Below are 15,491 nucleotides of genomic sequence, written 5' to 3' on the forward strand. Positions count from 1 at the left end.
ACAATGCATAAAAAGGAGGAAAGAAGGAAAACACAGTGGGAAGAAAACCCCCCCTCAAAATATAATGCAAAAGTAGAGAAAAGACAACTGCTAGGCAATCATGTCCTTCACCCCGAGACGATCTCGCAGGAATCGAAACTTCTGCTCAGTGAAAGTCTTGGTGAAGATGTCAGCAATCTGCTCGGAACTAGGACAGTACTGAAGATCGATGATCCCATCATGAATGAGTTCTCTAATGAAGTGCATGTGGATCTCGATGTGTTTGGTACGCTGCCGCTGTACTCAGCTCTATGACATGGCCCTCCACGACGGCCGGTGGGCCAGGCGTTGATGATGCTGTTGCTGCCGCCCGACATTCGGCATCGTAGCTTGCATGCATGCTGTAAACACTATAGAAAACGACGGCAACTAGGGAGAAAATAGAGAATCACAAGTATGATCTCTTGCCTAGAGAACCCAACAAGAAGATGTTGAGGAAGATGGAAGTGGCGGCTATCCACGGCATACCCGCCACGCCCCACTTGCGTGGCTGTTTGGCCTCGGGAATGAGTGCCGAGAAAACATAGGTGAGGGCGATCGCCGCAAGGCCGCATATAGGTAGACTCCATGGGCCCCCTTGGAACTGCCACAGAGTGGCGAATCCGATGGCGATGCCTGACAACACCGACAAGAACCTGAGCATCGGCCATGGATTCATCTTCTTCCCGATGACCACATAGGGCTTGTAGATGAGAGCGTTGGCCACCATGTAGAACACAAAGAGTGTCCCTATGGATATCAGGTCGAGTAAAATTGACGGATCGGTAAACAGCGCTATTGCCGCAGTGCAGATTCCAAGAAAGATGGATGCGTTCAAGGGTGTGCCAGTCTTGGAATTGACTTTGGCAAACCAGTTGGGAATCACATGAGAGCGGCCAATGACACACATATAACGTGCCTGTCCCAGCATCGCTACCAGTAGCGACGTTAGAATCCCCAAACTCGCACCCGCACCCACTACATTTGATACCCATCCCCACCTGGGATCGTTCTTGAAAGCCATCGAGAATGGGGCATCTATATTTATCATATCATATGGGACCAATGTGCACATCGCTCTAGACATGAGACAATAGAGAACAGTGACTATAATGACAAAACCGGAGACCCTGATTGGAATATCTGTGGCGTGAAATTTAACTTCCTCAGCCATTGTCACCACCACATCGTACCCAATGTAGCTGAAGTAAACGTTGGCCGCAGCATTGAACTCCCCGTTTACCCCAAACGGTGCAAAACCCCCTGGGTTTGTCGGATTGGCGGGCTCTGTCAAGTTCTTAACGTGTCCCTTGGCAAAACCGATTATAATAATGAACAAAATGAATCCCAGATGCAGAGCAGTCAGCACCATATTAACAGCTGAGCTTTACTTCGTGCTGTAACAGATACATATTGTAAGCACAATAATAAGGGCAAAAACTATAAGATCTAGCTTGTTGAAGCCTTCCAGAAATCCGTGCACTTCGAAGCGCCATTTATCGACATTATTGGCACAAATTGCAGAGCCTAAATACGAAGTAAAGCTTCGGGCAACAGCAACATTGGAAGCGACATATTCCATTATCAGATTTACGCCTGTAATAAACGTTGGGAATTACCCGAATGTGGTGATAAGATAATTGAAAGCTCCCCCTGCAGTCGGCATGGCTACGGCAAACTCAGTGTAACAAAGGGCAGAAAGAAGAGCGGAGAAACCAGCTATGGCATAGGAAAGGATAACGCTTGGCCCCATGAGATTTCCGACGGCTTTACCAGTTGTGACAAAGACGCCAGCCCCAACCATGCCTCCGATACCCAGAGCTATCAGATCGAACCACCGCAAGCTCCTCTGCATTTCTGCGCCGGACCAGGCTTTCACTCGCGTTAACTCCTCCTCACAACTTGACACAGCTCCCATGCGTTGAAACAGCTGCCTGGGCGTTTCCAGCAATGCCATACCATATGCCCCTGGACTCAAAAACGAGCCTTCCCTCTTTTCCATTCGGACACAAATCTTGCCAGATGCAATCTTCAAATTGGTTTGCATGTCATAAATTCTCACGGAATCTGGGGTAAATTCCACTTTCCTTTCGCTGCCTGTGTGTGTCATCTGATACACTAAGAGAAGATTCATAGAAAACCTTGGAATATGCAAGACATTTTCAAAATTTCCATCTTCAAATTGTACTCTTCCTTGTCTAGTTGCTGCAACTGCAGAATTATCCCCCATGAGAATGGGAGGACCTGAGTATGCATGTAGAGAAGAAAAGGATTCCTTTGAAGAAGCCATATGATGTGAAGCTCCTGAATCGATGATCCATTCTTGTGGTGCGGAATGAAGAGCAATCAAAGCATGCCCGTTACCTCTTGGATCTGGTGCTTTTTCTCCAGACTTCTTCTTAGCATTCTTAGGAATGTGGTCTCCAAGATTGTGTTGCTGGAGTGTCTGCGCCATAAGATCTATAGTCTTCTTCATGCATGCAGATTCAGGATGAAAACCACGGTGGCAATAATTGCACATTGATTGCCCTTTTGTTCCTTTCCTTTCCTTTGAGCCAGATGATCCATCAGGGGGTTTGGGATGTCCTCCCTTTCTTGGATCAGGATCCTTCTTCCCTTTTCCTTTCTGATGGTCTTTGGAATTTGCCTTTCCTTTTGCATGCACAGTAAGTGCATGCACTTTGGAATTTTTAAGTGTGCCCATTTTGATGAGCTTATCTTGCTCATGCATCAAAGACTGAATAAAAGAATCCAGTGAGGGCATCTTCCAAGATGCACCAGTTGCAGATCTGACTGTGTGGATTGTAGAGACGAATACTGCATACTCTGGACCAAGTTTTGATAAAATGGAAAGAATCAACTGATTTTCTTGCTTGGATTTGTCGATCCCGCATCCTTTTAGCTGAACCAACAAGGCTTTATACCTTGTGAAAAAATCTTGAATGTTCTCAAAGTTTCTCGGATCTAATGAGTTTAACTCATTTTCGAGAATGTGACCTTGCATTTCATCCTGTTTTCCAAACAATCCTTCCAAATTTTTCCATACTTCATTTGGAGTTGAACATGATTCAACATGAAATAGAAGTTCCGGAGAAATAGATAAACATAGGATGCCGAAGGCCTCGTCCATGCGATTGAAATATCTTATTTTCTCCATTGCTGATGTTGGTTCAACTTCCGTTTCCATGGTTATTCTAAATAAGCCTCTACTTCTGAGATGAAGTTGAATCTTTGGCTTCCATTCGAAATAATTATATGGAGTGAGAATTGCCGATTGTGGAAACTCCAATTTAGACTCCATTCTTTGTTGTTGCTTCAATCTTCTGAACCTGCAAATAAAATTGCTTGTGCACTGATTACAAATCCCTGTGCTCTGATACCATGTAATATTTTTGAGATACACAGATCTAGATCTGCAAAACAATAAACAAGCTTGCAAGAGAAGGAAGGAAGCGAGCAAGAATTGAGAAAAGAATGAAAATTTATTCTATAATATTAGTTTTAGAATAAATACATAAAAGAAACTAAGTTAAGCTTAGTTGTACATGCAATAACTAAAGCTAACTAAAGCTAAGTGTGCTTTATTTTATGTTAATGTGTACATGTGCCACATGCAAGCAATAATTTAATTGGAGCTAATCTAGGTGCATGTACACCAACACAGCTAGTCTAAGTGCATGTACACCAACACCACTACGGAAGAGAAGGAGCCTAAGGTTGTCGTGAAGCAGGAACAACGTTGTTCAAAAAGCTTGGAGAGAAGCCTCCCGAGCTCACTATAATTTTGACATTGTAAAAGGCTAGGAAGGTCAGTATTGTAAAAAAGATTGTGAAATTGAGATCTAATGTGGTTGTACGCAGGGCACTCTAAGAGGAAGTGGTTTTCATCCTCGATGCTCCTATTCTCACAAATATGGTAGATCCTTTCCATCCATGGCGTTTTAGGAACTGCCCAACAACCTGCTTCCTTATTTATTTATTTATTTAAATAAATAAATAAATTTCTTTTTTAAACCAACCATTAAAATTATTTTATTTATTTATGTATTTTTACCCAATTTAACTTATTTCCATAAATAATAATAATAATATTAAATTAATAAATAATAATTTGACCTGGGTCCTAAGGTCAAAATTAGCCATTAGTCAATTTAGCCGTTGAAGACTCTGTTTAGACTATTTAACATGCTAAGCTGGATCTGTTTCTTCAACTTGTCCTGACGATGAACCACACTAGTTGGTTCGAAATGCGTCGACAAATGTCTATCTACATGTGATTTACGCCGAAGTTACTCTTTCAACTATTATGGATCACAGAAGCCTCAATTCAACTATAAAAAAAACTAATCTTTTCCAGAATTCATTGTTTTGGGTTTAGAAAACTAGTGAATTTTTTCCAAAAAAAGGGTTTCATTAAATTGAAGAACTAAGGTTTTGTCCAAGAAACTGAAACTAAAAAAAGAAGAAGAGGAAGTTGTGAAATCTTTCCAGAAAAGACTTTCATTGAAGAACAGAGGTTTTGTCGAGGAAACTGAAATTAAATTAAACAAAAATAATTTTTAGAAAACTTTTTTCCTGTAAATTTGAAGAAAAAGACATTTTTTTTTTGGAAAGGAACATAATTTTGGAATTTTTTTTTCGGAGAAAAAATATTGAAAACCCTTGTTGGAAGAAGACAAATAAATTTTTTTTCTTTCTTAATTGAAAGACTGAAACCCTAGGAGGAAATAAATGGCCAAGATGACGAATGCAAAGTTCGAGGTGGAGAAATTCACTGGCAATAACAACTTTGCTCTATGGAAACTGAAAGTTAGGGATTTGCTGGTGCAACAAGGGTTGCACAAAGCATTGAACGGGGTGAATAAGAAACCTAATAGCATGACAAATTCAGACTGGGAGGACTTGGATGCTCGAGCTCAGTACCATTAGGTTATGTGTGGCAGATGAAGTTCTCTTCAACATTGTTGAAGAGAGTACATATGCAGGTTTATGGGAACTAGAAAAACTATATATGAGAAAATCATTAACCAATAGAATTTATTTGAAAAGACAATTGTATAGTGTACAGATGAAGAAGGGTACAAAAGTTGCAAAACATTTAAATATTTTTAATACACTTATATGCCAATTTTTAGATATGGAAGTTAAAATTCAGGAAGAAGACAAAGTTATAACCTTGTTGTGTTCTCTACCCAAGTCGTGGGACCACTTTGTAACTTCAATCAGTTTGAGCACTGCTGATTCTTTGAAATTTGAATTAGTTGTGGGATCTCTCTTGTCTGAAGAAGTACGAAGGAAATCCAGTATTGAAATAGCTGCACTAGAAGCCATGATAGCCAAAGGACGGTCAAAGGAAGGAGAATAAAAAACAAGGGGATCTTCCAGATCAAAATTGAAGGGAAATAAGTGTAAGGCGAATGTTGGCACTGCAATGAAATTGGACACCTCAAAAAAGACTGTTGGAAATGGAAAGAGTCTGATAACCCAAAGAAGGAAGCAAATCAAGTCGATTTAGGTATGATAGATGACGTTTCATCTGCTAAAGAATTATGTATGATATATGAAACTTTACCTATATGTAATGTCTCTCAAGATTTTGAAAGTTGGTTGTTAGACTCTCGTGCTTCTCATCGCATGTGTCCACACAAAAATTGGTTTACTTCATATGAAGTTGTAAATTGTAGTTCTCTATTTATGGATAATAATGTATCATGTTAGACTATTAGGATGCGAAATGTCAAGATTAAAATGGATGATAACACATTTAGAACATTAACTAGTGTTATACATGTACCTGAATTGAAGAAAATTTTGATTTCTTTGGGAGTGTTGGATTCGGATGGTTATAAGTTTACAGGTTAGAACAGAGCGTTGAAAGTTTCGAAAGGCACCCTAGTTGTTATGAAAGAAAAAAAGGTCAGAAATATTTACAGATTTAAAGGAAGTACTTAGGTCAGTGAAGCAATGATTGTGTCAGAGAAAGAAAAAGAAGGTACTCCCCTATGGCATGAGCGATTGGGTCACATGAGCAAGAAAGGTCTTCAGGTACTAATGAACCGTAAATTACTTCTTGATTTGAAATCCTTGAAGTTGGATTTCTGTAAACATTGTGTGTATGGAAAACAGTGTAAACAGATATTTAAAATTGGAAGTCATAATAGTAAAGAAATTTTGGGCTATATTCATTCTGATATGTGGGGACCATCTCCTGTTGTATCATATGGAGGTGCTTTATATTTTTTAACGTTTATTGATGATTTCTCCTGAAAAGTTTGGGCCTTTATGTTAAAAAAGAAAGCTGATGTATACAATGTCTTTAAACAATTTAAAGCAATGGTAGAAAAAAGAATGGGAAAATCAATTAAATGTTTAAGAACTGACAATGGTAGTGAATTTACTTCTTTAGAATTTGAACAATATTGTAAGGATGAAGGAATTATTGGACACAAAACCGCTGTTTATACTTCTAAGCAAAATGGTGTTGCTGAATGTATGAATCAGATTCTTATGGAAAGATCCAGAAGCATGATCAACAATGCTAACCTGCAAAAGGAGTTGTGGGCAGAAGCAATATCCATTGCCTGTTATTTAGTTAACAGATCTCCTTCAGTAGCAATAAATTGTAAAATTCCTGAAGAAGTTTGGTCAGGTCAGTCTTGTGATTATTCACATTTAAGGATATTTGGTTGTGATGCTTATGCTTTTATTCCTAAAAAATAACATTCAAAATTAGATCCAAAATCGAAATGTTATGTCTTTTTTGGGTATGACTATGCGGGGAAAGGATACAAGTTGTGGGATCATACGTCATAGAAGATAGTCATTAGCAGAGATGTAACATTTGATGAATCTTCTCTTTTAAAATCAAATGTTGAAAGAATTGAGTAGGAACAGGTATCACCAAATCAACAAATTCAGTTGGAGGCTAGACCTTTCTTTGAAAATCGAAAGGAATGAGAGACTTTTGGAGGAAAAGGTGATGAAGATGCAAAGGAAAATATTGAAGTTTCTGAACCAGTTTAGCAACCAGTCACTCTAAGAAGGTTTACAAGGGAAAGAAAAACTCCCAAAAGGTATGAAGATTCTTCTTCATCTTTTTCTTTGATTACTGAAGATGGGGAACCTTCTTGTTATCAGGAAACAATAGATGATATAGATAGCGAAAAATGGAAAATGACTATGGAAGAAGAAATGGATTCCTTAGCCAAGAACAATACCTAAGATCTTGTAGAACTTCCTGAAGGGAGAAGTGTTGTTGGATGCAAATGGGTCTTCAAATTGAAATGGAAAGTTGATGGAAGTATTGAAAGGTATAAGGCGAAGCTGGTAGCAAAAGGGTATTCTCAGGTTGAAGGTATTGACTTTCATGAGATTTTTTCACTAGTTGTAAAACTTGTTTCTATTCATACTGTGTTGGCACTGACTGCATTACTTAACCTTGAGTTAGGATAGTTAGATGTTAAAACAACTTTTCTACATCTTGATTTGGATGAAGAAATATATATGGAACAACGAGAAGGTTTTGTACAAGATCGCAACAGATATTAGTTTGCAAGCTCAGGAAATCATTGTATGGCCTGAGGTAGTCTTCGAGGCAATGGTACAAGAAGTTTGACTCCTTCTTGGTGAGCCAAAACTTTATTAGAAGTGAGTATGATCATTGTGTATACTTCAAGAGTTTCAGTGGCATATTCATTATCTTAGTTTTGTATGTTGACAATATGCTTATTTCAAGCAAAAGCATGGACGAGATCAATAGGTTAAAGGCTCAACTCTCCAAGACATTTGATATGAAGGATCTTGTTGCAACAAAACATATCTTGGGCATGGAGGTACATAGAGACAAGAAAAATGGTCAGTTTTGGTTATCACAATGGAACTATGTGGAAAGAGTACTTAAAAAGTTTGATATGAACAATGTGAAACCTGTTAATGTTCCATTAGCTTCCCATTTCAAGCTTTCTTCGGTTTTGAGTTCTAAAACTGATAAAGAAAAGCAATATATGTCTCGTGTACCATATGCAAATGTTGTAGGAAACTTAATGTATGTGATGGTATCTACAAGACCCGATATTTCACATGTAGTTGGAGTTGTTAGCAGGTTCATGGCAAATCCAGGTGAAGAACATTAATGAGTAGTGAAATGGGTGCTTCGATATTTAAGAGGCACAAGTGATCATCGCATCATCTTTGATGGTAGTGAAGGATCACTTCGCGGATATGTGGATGTTGATTATGCAAGCGATTTGGACAAAAGGAGATCTACTACAGGTTATGCTTTAAATCTTGCAGGTGGAGCAATTAGTTGGATGTCAAAGCTTCAAGAAACAGTTGCGTTATCGACTACCAAAGTAGAATATATAGCTACTTTAGATACTAGTAAAGAAACAATATGCTTAAAGGGTCTACTTGATGAGATTGTAAGGACTCAGGATAGAGTGAATGTACTCTGTGATAGTCAGAGTGCTATTCACTTGGTTACGAATCCAGATTATCACAGCAAGACCAAGCACATTGATGTAAGGTATCATTTTCTGAGACATGTGATTGATGGCAGAAAAGTAGCTCCAATAATGTCCACACAGAGGAGAATTGTGCAGACATATTCACGAAGCAAGTTATAGTAGGGAAGATGCGATGGTGTTTAGCTTCTTTTGGCTTGCAGAAGAGATTATGAATGGGCATGGGCAAGGGATTAGGAAAATTGTTGCCAAGATGGAGTTTGTTGAAATTTGACATCGAATTTTGTAAATATGTGCAAAACTGTATTAGTTATTGTTCAGTAAAGTTTTATACTGAAACAACGGTTATGTAACGAAGGAGGCTCTTATAAAACTGATGAATGCCCGAACTATTGTATCATGGATAACCATTCTTGATCAAATAAAGAATCTAATCCCTTGCCCCGTGGATGTTTCCTTGACACACTATCAAGGTTTTACCACATAAAATATTGTGTTTATTTGTGTGCTTCTTTTAGGTTTACATTCAGTTTTAGTTTCATTTCTTTCTTGTTTAAGTTAACTACTCTAACCAACAATTTGATGACAGACCATTCTTATCCCACTTTGATATTTCAGTTTGCTCACGTACTCACAGCCCATTGTCAAACGGCTAAATTGAGTCGTTAGAAAGCACAAAATAGGAGAAAATAAACAAGCAACCATATTGATTGGATATTTGAAACAACAAGATCTCTTAAATATAGAAAATTAGTGTTGAATTTTGTAGTTTTAGGCTCTATTTACAGTTTTGCTTGAAATACATATGAAGTTTGAAAGGATGGTTAACATTGTAGAGTCGTTGAGATATTATAATCCTAGTGTTCTAGATTCTAGTATAGTTATATACTCAAAAATATTATTTAAGCAATATGAAATTATAATTTTATAAATAATTGTATAATTATATTTAATTATAATGATAATTACTATATAGTTTGATTTTAGTGATAATAATAATCGATTTCAAAAATAATAATATTTAAATTTATCTATTTAATAATGGAAATATTATGTTGTATCAATTTTTAAACTAGGGAATGTTGAAAATATTTATTAGAACAATAAAATTGGAATATATATCATTTCAAATAAATCACTAGAGGTTTATTTTAACTTTGATCTATCAAGTTTCGATCAAATTTGAATAGAAGGATCTTTTTCGACGCTTGGTAGATCCAATCTGAACAGAGGGATCTCTCGACACTTGGTAGATCCAAGTTGAACAGAGGGCATAAACAGAGGGATCTCTTGACACTTGATAGATCCAACGGTAGATCCAATCTGAACAGAGGGTAGAAGGATCCCTCTCGATGCTTGGTAGATCCGTTAAGATGGATATATGTTGGTTTAATTTCTTCCTTTAAATAGACTATATTCTACATGAATACCATGGGTTTTCATAAACGTGAAGCTCAAAAACCACCAATATCTTGATCAAGTCAAGTTTACCTTATTATTTTAGTTTAAAGTTATTTTTATTTGACGATAGAGTTATTTTTATTTTTCTTTTATTTCCATTTTATTTGAAGTAAAATGTTTACCTAACATAACAAAAAAAAGACAACATCCCTTCCATAGTAAACCTGTTAAACTGGAAAAGGCTCCTAGACACAATTAGAAACTAACAATTTGATTTTACGTTATATAATATTTATATTATAAAATATTTAAATTTTATTTTCAATATTTAAATTAACATTTTATTAATTTAGGCCAATAAGTGTATGAATATATTTATTCATAAAATATTAAAACTTATTTATAAATAAATATTTATTGGCTAAATTTAAAATAAAGTTTAAAATTTTGATTTAGTTCTTTTAACATTGGGTAAATATCTTAAAAAGTGCAACTAAAATAAATGGAGATAAAAAATGTTATTGAAAATAGTATTTTATATTTAAAAGAAGTAAAATTAGTTGTTATTTTCCAGTTGTTAGATATAATTATTTTTATATCACTTTCTTTATTTAATATGATGTCATGATCTCATTCTCTATCTTGTCCTGACAATATACCACAAATTATCATTGATGTGATTATCACCGAAAGATTTTTAGTATACAAGATATGAGTCACAGATGAAATGTTTTCATATTACAAGGAAATTTGTTAATAGATTAATGTTTTTTTTTGCTAAGGTAGGAGACTTTCCTTCTAAATCTATTAATCACAAAATAAATTTACAACATTTACAGTTGTCCACTAGACAAAGTGGATCGAGAACACGTTTGCTCACCGCCAGAGGCAAGGCCCCCAACCTGAACCTGAGACCCCCTAAACCAACCGAGAAACTGTGATAACCCAGTCATTGCTCGACCCTACCACGGAGGAGAAAATCGCTTCACCAAGATAAGCAAACCTCAATTCCCCGGCCCCACACAACTTCCCTAACACTCCAGATCGTTGAACTCTATTTCTATATCCAACGGTCTAAAAGACATCGCTTAGCCCCAAAAGCCAGAATTCCAATACGCCAAAACTTAACATTAACATTCTGCCCCCACCAAACAACAAGATAAAATCTCATCGTTGATTAGTGCCTCGACATCCAACAGACAAGAACATTATCGCACCACAGATATGCCCAAGATTTACCATGCAATGAGAGTGGTTTACATCCCTCTCCCTCCTCCACGTGTCGTCAGGTGTATGGTATCGCTCTCAAAAGACAAAAACCACCTTACGCTTGCGAGTGGTGCGATCTCCAGGAAACCGTTTAGGGAGCAGTTTTTCCTTCCGTGTGATGAAACTGTGGGAAAAGTAGCTTCCATTATACTACCAAGCACCTTTTATTACCTCTGGAATGTTGAGCCCACTTTTTCACTCCTTCTTAACTTGATTGAAGTGTCTGCAACCAGGATTCTCGTAGAACTTTATGGAACGAAGCCATATGCCTGGCCAAAGCCGCCGAATCCTGAAATTGGGATTATCAGTGCTGCTGAAGCTTGCTTTGATTTGCCTTCCATTTACATGTAAGACTAGAATGGGGGGATCCCATCGAGAATGTCTCATTGCAACCTTTCCTTTTTAGTTATATCCCGATACACATTTTTGTCCTCTTCCGCAAGATTTTGACAAAGAGTTTTCAGATTGTCATGACGCATAGCATGCCACCTTGTCACAACTTCGTCTTCCTTGCAGCTAACTCCTTGGTTTGCTAAGAAATCTGCCACTTTGTTTGCCTTTTTGCACACTTGATTTAACCTGACTGAGAAAATCCCCCGAAGGTGACCCTGAATACTCTGAAAAACTCGGATTAACTTCCAGTGCTGAGAGACTTTCTCCAGCTCTGAACCGTAATTGATCTTTTTAACCGAGTTAATGACAAGCTCAGAATCAACTTCAATGATCACATTGTGGTGGTTTTCATGCTTCAACAAATCTAAGCACTGCTCCATCGCCATTAATTCCACCATATTATTGGTGGCTCTTCCTAAATGACAATGGAAGAAAGAGAGGATGTTACCTGCCTCATCCCGTAGAACCCCCCCAAAGCTAGCTATTCCAAGGTTGCCTTTAGAGGCTCCATCTATATTGTATTTCAAAAAACCTCTTGGAGGAGGTTGCCAGTAATCTTTTTCAGACTCCCTATTTCTTGTTGTTTTGTTCTGACTTAGGGGGATGATTCCCTGCAATCCTATCAGCCTGAGAGTTCTCAAGTCTACTCCTGTGGGAGGATTTTTGGGAAGATTCCTAACTATTGAGCTGACCGTCTCCTTGAGCTGTTTTAATATCTAATCAAACAGGTGATGAGCGGGCTTCTTTTCATTTTTGAAGATTCTCTTATTCCTTTCCTTCCATATGTTCCAAATAATAAAAGTTGGCAAGAGTGCCCAAGAAAGGTTGAGAACTTCGTTATCCAAAAAATTTCTCCTCCATCTGTTAAGGGTGTTAGTAATACTCTCCTTGTCCCTGTTCGACTATTGAAAGATGTTGTCAAAATCCTCGCATAATCTAGAAGTGAAATTACGGCTGTTGAGAATATGTTCCATAGTTTCCTCTTGGACTTCACAGAGCTGGCATATTGAAGGTCCAAGTATACCTATTTCTAATGTTGTCCCAAGTCAAGATTTTCCTTTGAAGAACCAACCACATGAAGAGTTTGATTTTCATCCACCGTTGATGTCTCCAAAGGTTTAGCCAGATTCTATTCGGAGCCTGGGAATCCAGCTCAAGGAGAACACTTTTTTCTTCCTTGATAGTAAAGATGCCTTTAGTGTTGTTGCCCCATCTGAGTTGGTCCTGTCCTTCAGACACCAAGATCATCCTTTGTTCCAACATTTTTCCAAGAGCCTCTGCTTTTGTATTCAACATTTTATCATTCCTACAGTCAATATCCTTCCATATCCTCCATTTTACATTATGGTGGGTATCATCCTAAAAATCTTTCACTTTAGTCAAACCTTGGGTGTTAGTATCATGTTTAAGGTTCCAAAAATCTTCTGTTAACAGTTTTGGTTCTTGTTGCCATTTGTCCTCCCAGAAAAGAGAAAGGTCACCTTCTTTGATTTCCCAAAAGTTGTTTCGTTGAACTAAACCTTTGTTTTCCCAAGCTTTATTCCAGATGGTCGAGCCTTTTATATTACCGGACATCCTTATGAATTTAGTGTGATTCCAAGAGGTAGCATATTTTTCTTTCCATATGCTTGCCAATTGGGCCTTGGGATTTTTAACCCACCTCCACCATAGTTTGGCCCCTAGAACCTTACTTAAGATCTCCTGGTCATCTAAGCCAAGACCCCCATGAATCTTGGGTTTACAGATCTTTTCCCAATAGACCAAGGCCCACTTCTTTCTAGCTTCCTCCCTGCCCCAGAGAAAATCTCTTTTGATGTTTCTGAATTGCTACAAAACTCCTTTAGGGGCTGGTAGTGCTGATAGCATGAAAACTGGAATTGATTGGAGCACCACCTTTGTCAGCACTAGTCTACTTGCCAGATTTAAGGATCTGATCGTCCAATTACTGACTTTGTCCTGCAATTTGTTGATAAGAGATTCCCAAATGCTCTTTTGCAAGGGTTTTTCCATGAGAGGAACTCCCAAATACTTTGATGGGAGGGAGTCCCTTTGAAAGCCAGGAATTCTAGAGATATTTCTCTGAATGGCAATATGAGTATTAAAGAAAAAAAAATTGTATTTGGAGAGGTTAATTTCCATACCTGAAGCCATGGCAAAATCACTCAGACTTTGTTATTAATAGATTAAAGTTATGTAGATGTTTGTTTCAAAATAAAATTTTCAAAAATTTAATTTAATTATTAATAATTATTAAGTGGATGATAGGTTAGTATTATTTACAAATCAAAGGTTGATATTTATCTCCAAAATATTTATTCCCTCTTAAAGGCCCATTGAATTAAATTGATTGATTAAAAAAATGTTAAGTGACATATAAATAGAGTCATGGTTTTCTAGGGATTGGTATTGATAAACCATGGTATAAGTCCAAGACATTGTAACAAAACCTATTTATAGACTAAGAATCTCCATTGTTAAGAATAAGGCATATTCAAATGGTATAGTCTCACTAATAGAAGTATTGGTTCTTTTTACCATAATATGGTAATACAATTGCAAGCGAGCTTATGATTTTTTGTTATTTAAAATGTACTTTCGAACACATAAATGGATTCATAACCTTAGGCACACAACCATTGCAAATTAAACAACTTAAACTTATGATTCTTAAAAACCTCTATCCAATTTTGGGCAAAATTGATAAAAAAAATTGCAATAAAAGGACTATTTAGTCTATCAGTTATACTGCACGATTATGAAATAAGTGTTTTGACACCTCTTATAAATTTATACCTGTCAACATTTACTAGCCTTTTAATCTATAAAGTTGTGCTAGTTTAAAAATAATTTAACATGTTTAATAGTATTAAAAGGATGAGATTATTTTAAAATACAACCTATATCTATCTTAACTCTTGTTCTGCCAAGCACGGAGAGGGATCAAATCTCTTTTCACTCTAAAAGAGGTTTGCATCTTAAAATATTTGATCCCTCTCCTTGCTTGGTAGATCCAAATTTAAGATAGATCTAGGCTGGTTTAATTCCCCCCTTTAAATAGGCTACAGGGTGAATTCATGAATATGCGTTAAACTTTTGGGCCAAATGTGGCGATGAAAATTCAATTTTTTTCTCTTTTATGGAATCGAAGCCTTCAAAAATTATATAAGCATTGTGAATTTTGATTCGGAGTAAAAGACAAATTTGTGGAGAATTATGTTGTTGATCTAGTGATATTTTTTACAAAAAAATTTAGTGGCGTATAATCTATCAATTTTCCATTAAATGAAATGCTTGTCTTTGTAATTTTTCACAAATCATAAGAGGTATGTGATGGGCCTCAGAATTGGATATAATTTAAGGCCCAACCGACCATCCTTCAACACATTAAACCTCTATTTTTGCATTAGATGATATATTTTGAGCTATAATGTGTTCATTAGAAGGGTTTATAAATAATTTCTTATTTGTGCCTAATATTATTTATTTTTGTAGAATATTGTGAGAATATTGGGCAAATTATGAAGATTTGGAGGATGAGATAATTTAGGGACTTTCTCCTTGCTACAGGAGGACCAAGATTGAATAATAAATGAATAATATATTATGAAATTATTGCACAAATTATGGAGCTCGAGTGATTGAGAAAATCTAGGAATGTGCTCTATGTCATTTAATGCAAATTTCTAGTATTGAGAACATATCCACTATTTGAGGGATTTTGGAGTTGAAAGCTTCCTCCTTTTAAGGAGAATGCTTCCTCATCACTTTTTATAAGTACCAATTAGAATTCTCCTCTAGAGACATGTATTTATTAGTCTTATTGTGGAGAAAACTTGTTAATTATCAACACCACTTTCATTTCTAGTAGGGATGTATTTGGATTAATTCAAATAAAGTTTGGTGCCATTTTTAACTTCTAAAACTTTGTTTCCTTCATAGGACTCTGAG

General features: G+C 36.6%; 1 pseudogene; it reads right to left on the minus strand.

Moving 5' to 3' along the window:
- Nucleotides 1-232: 232 nt before the first annotated feature.
- On the minus strand, nt 233-2,020 carry LOC149256720 (cationic amino acid transporter 7, chloroplastic pseudogene; annotated as a pseudogene).
- Between the last annotated feature and the right edge of the window lie 13,471 nt (nt 2,021-15,491).

This window comes from Pinus tabuliformis, chromosome 7 (assembly GCF_031772625.1).
Source record: "Pinus tabuliformis cultivar Carrire ecotype Pingquan chromosome 7, CPIR1, whole genome shotgun sequence".
Taxonomy (NCBI): domain Eukaryota; kingdom Viridiplantae; phylum Streptophyta; class Pinopsida; order Pinales; family Pinaceae; genus Pinus; species Pinus tabuliformis.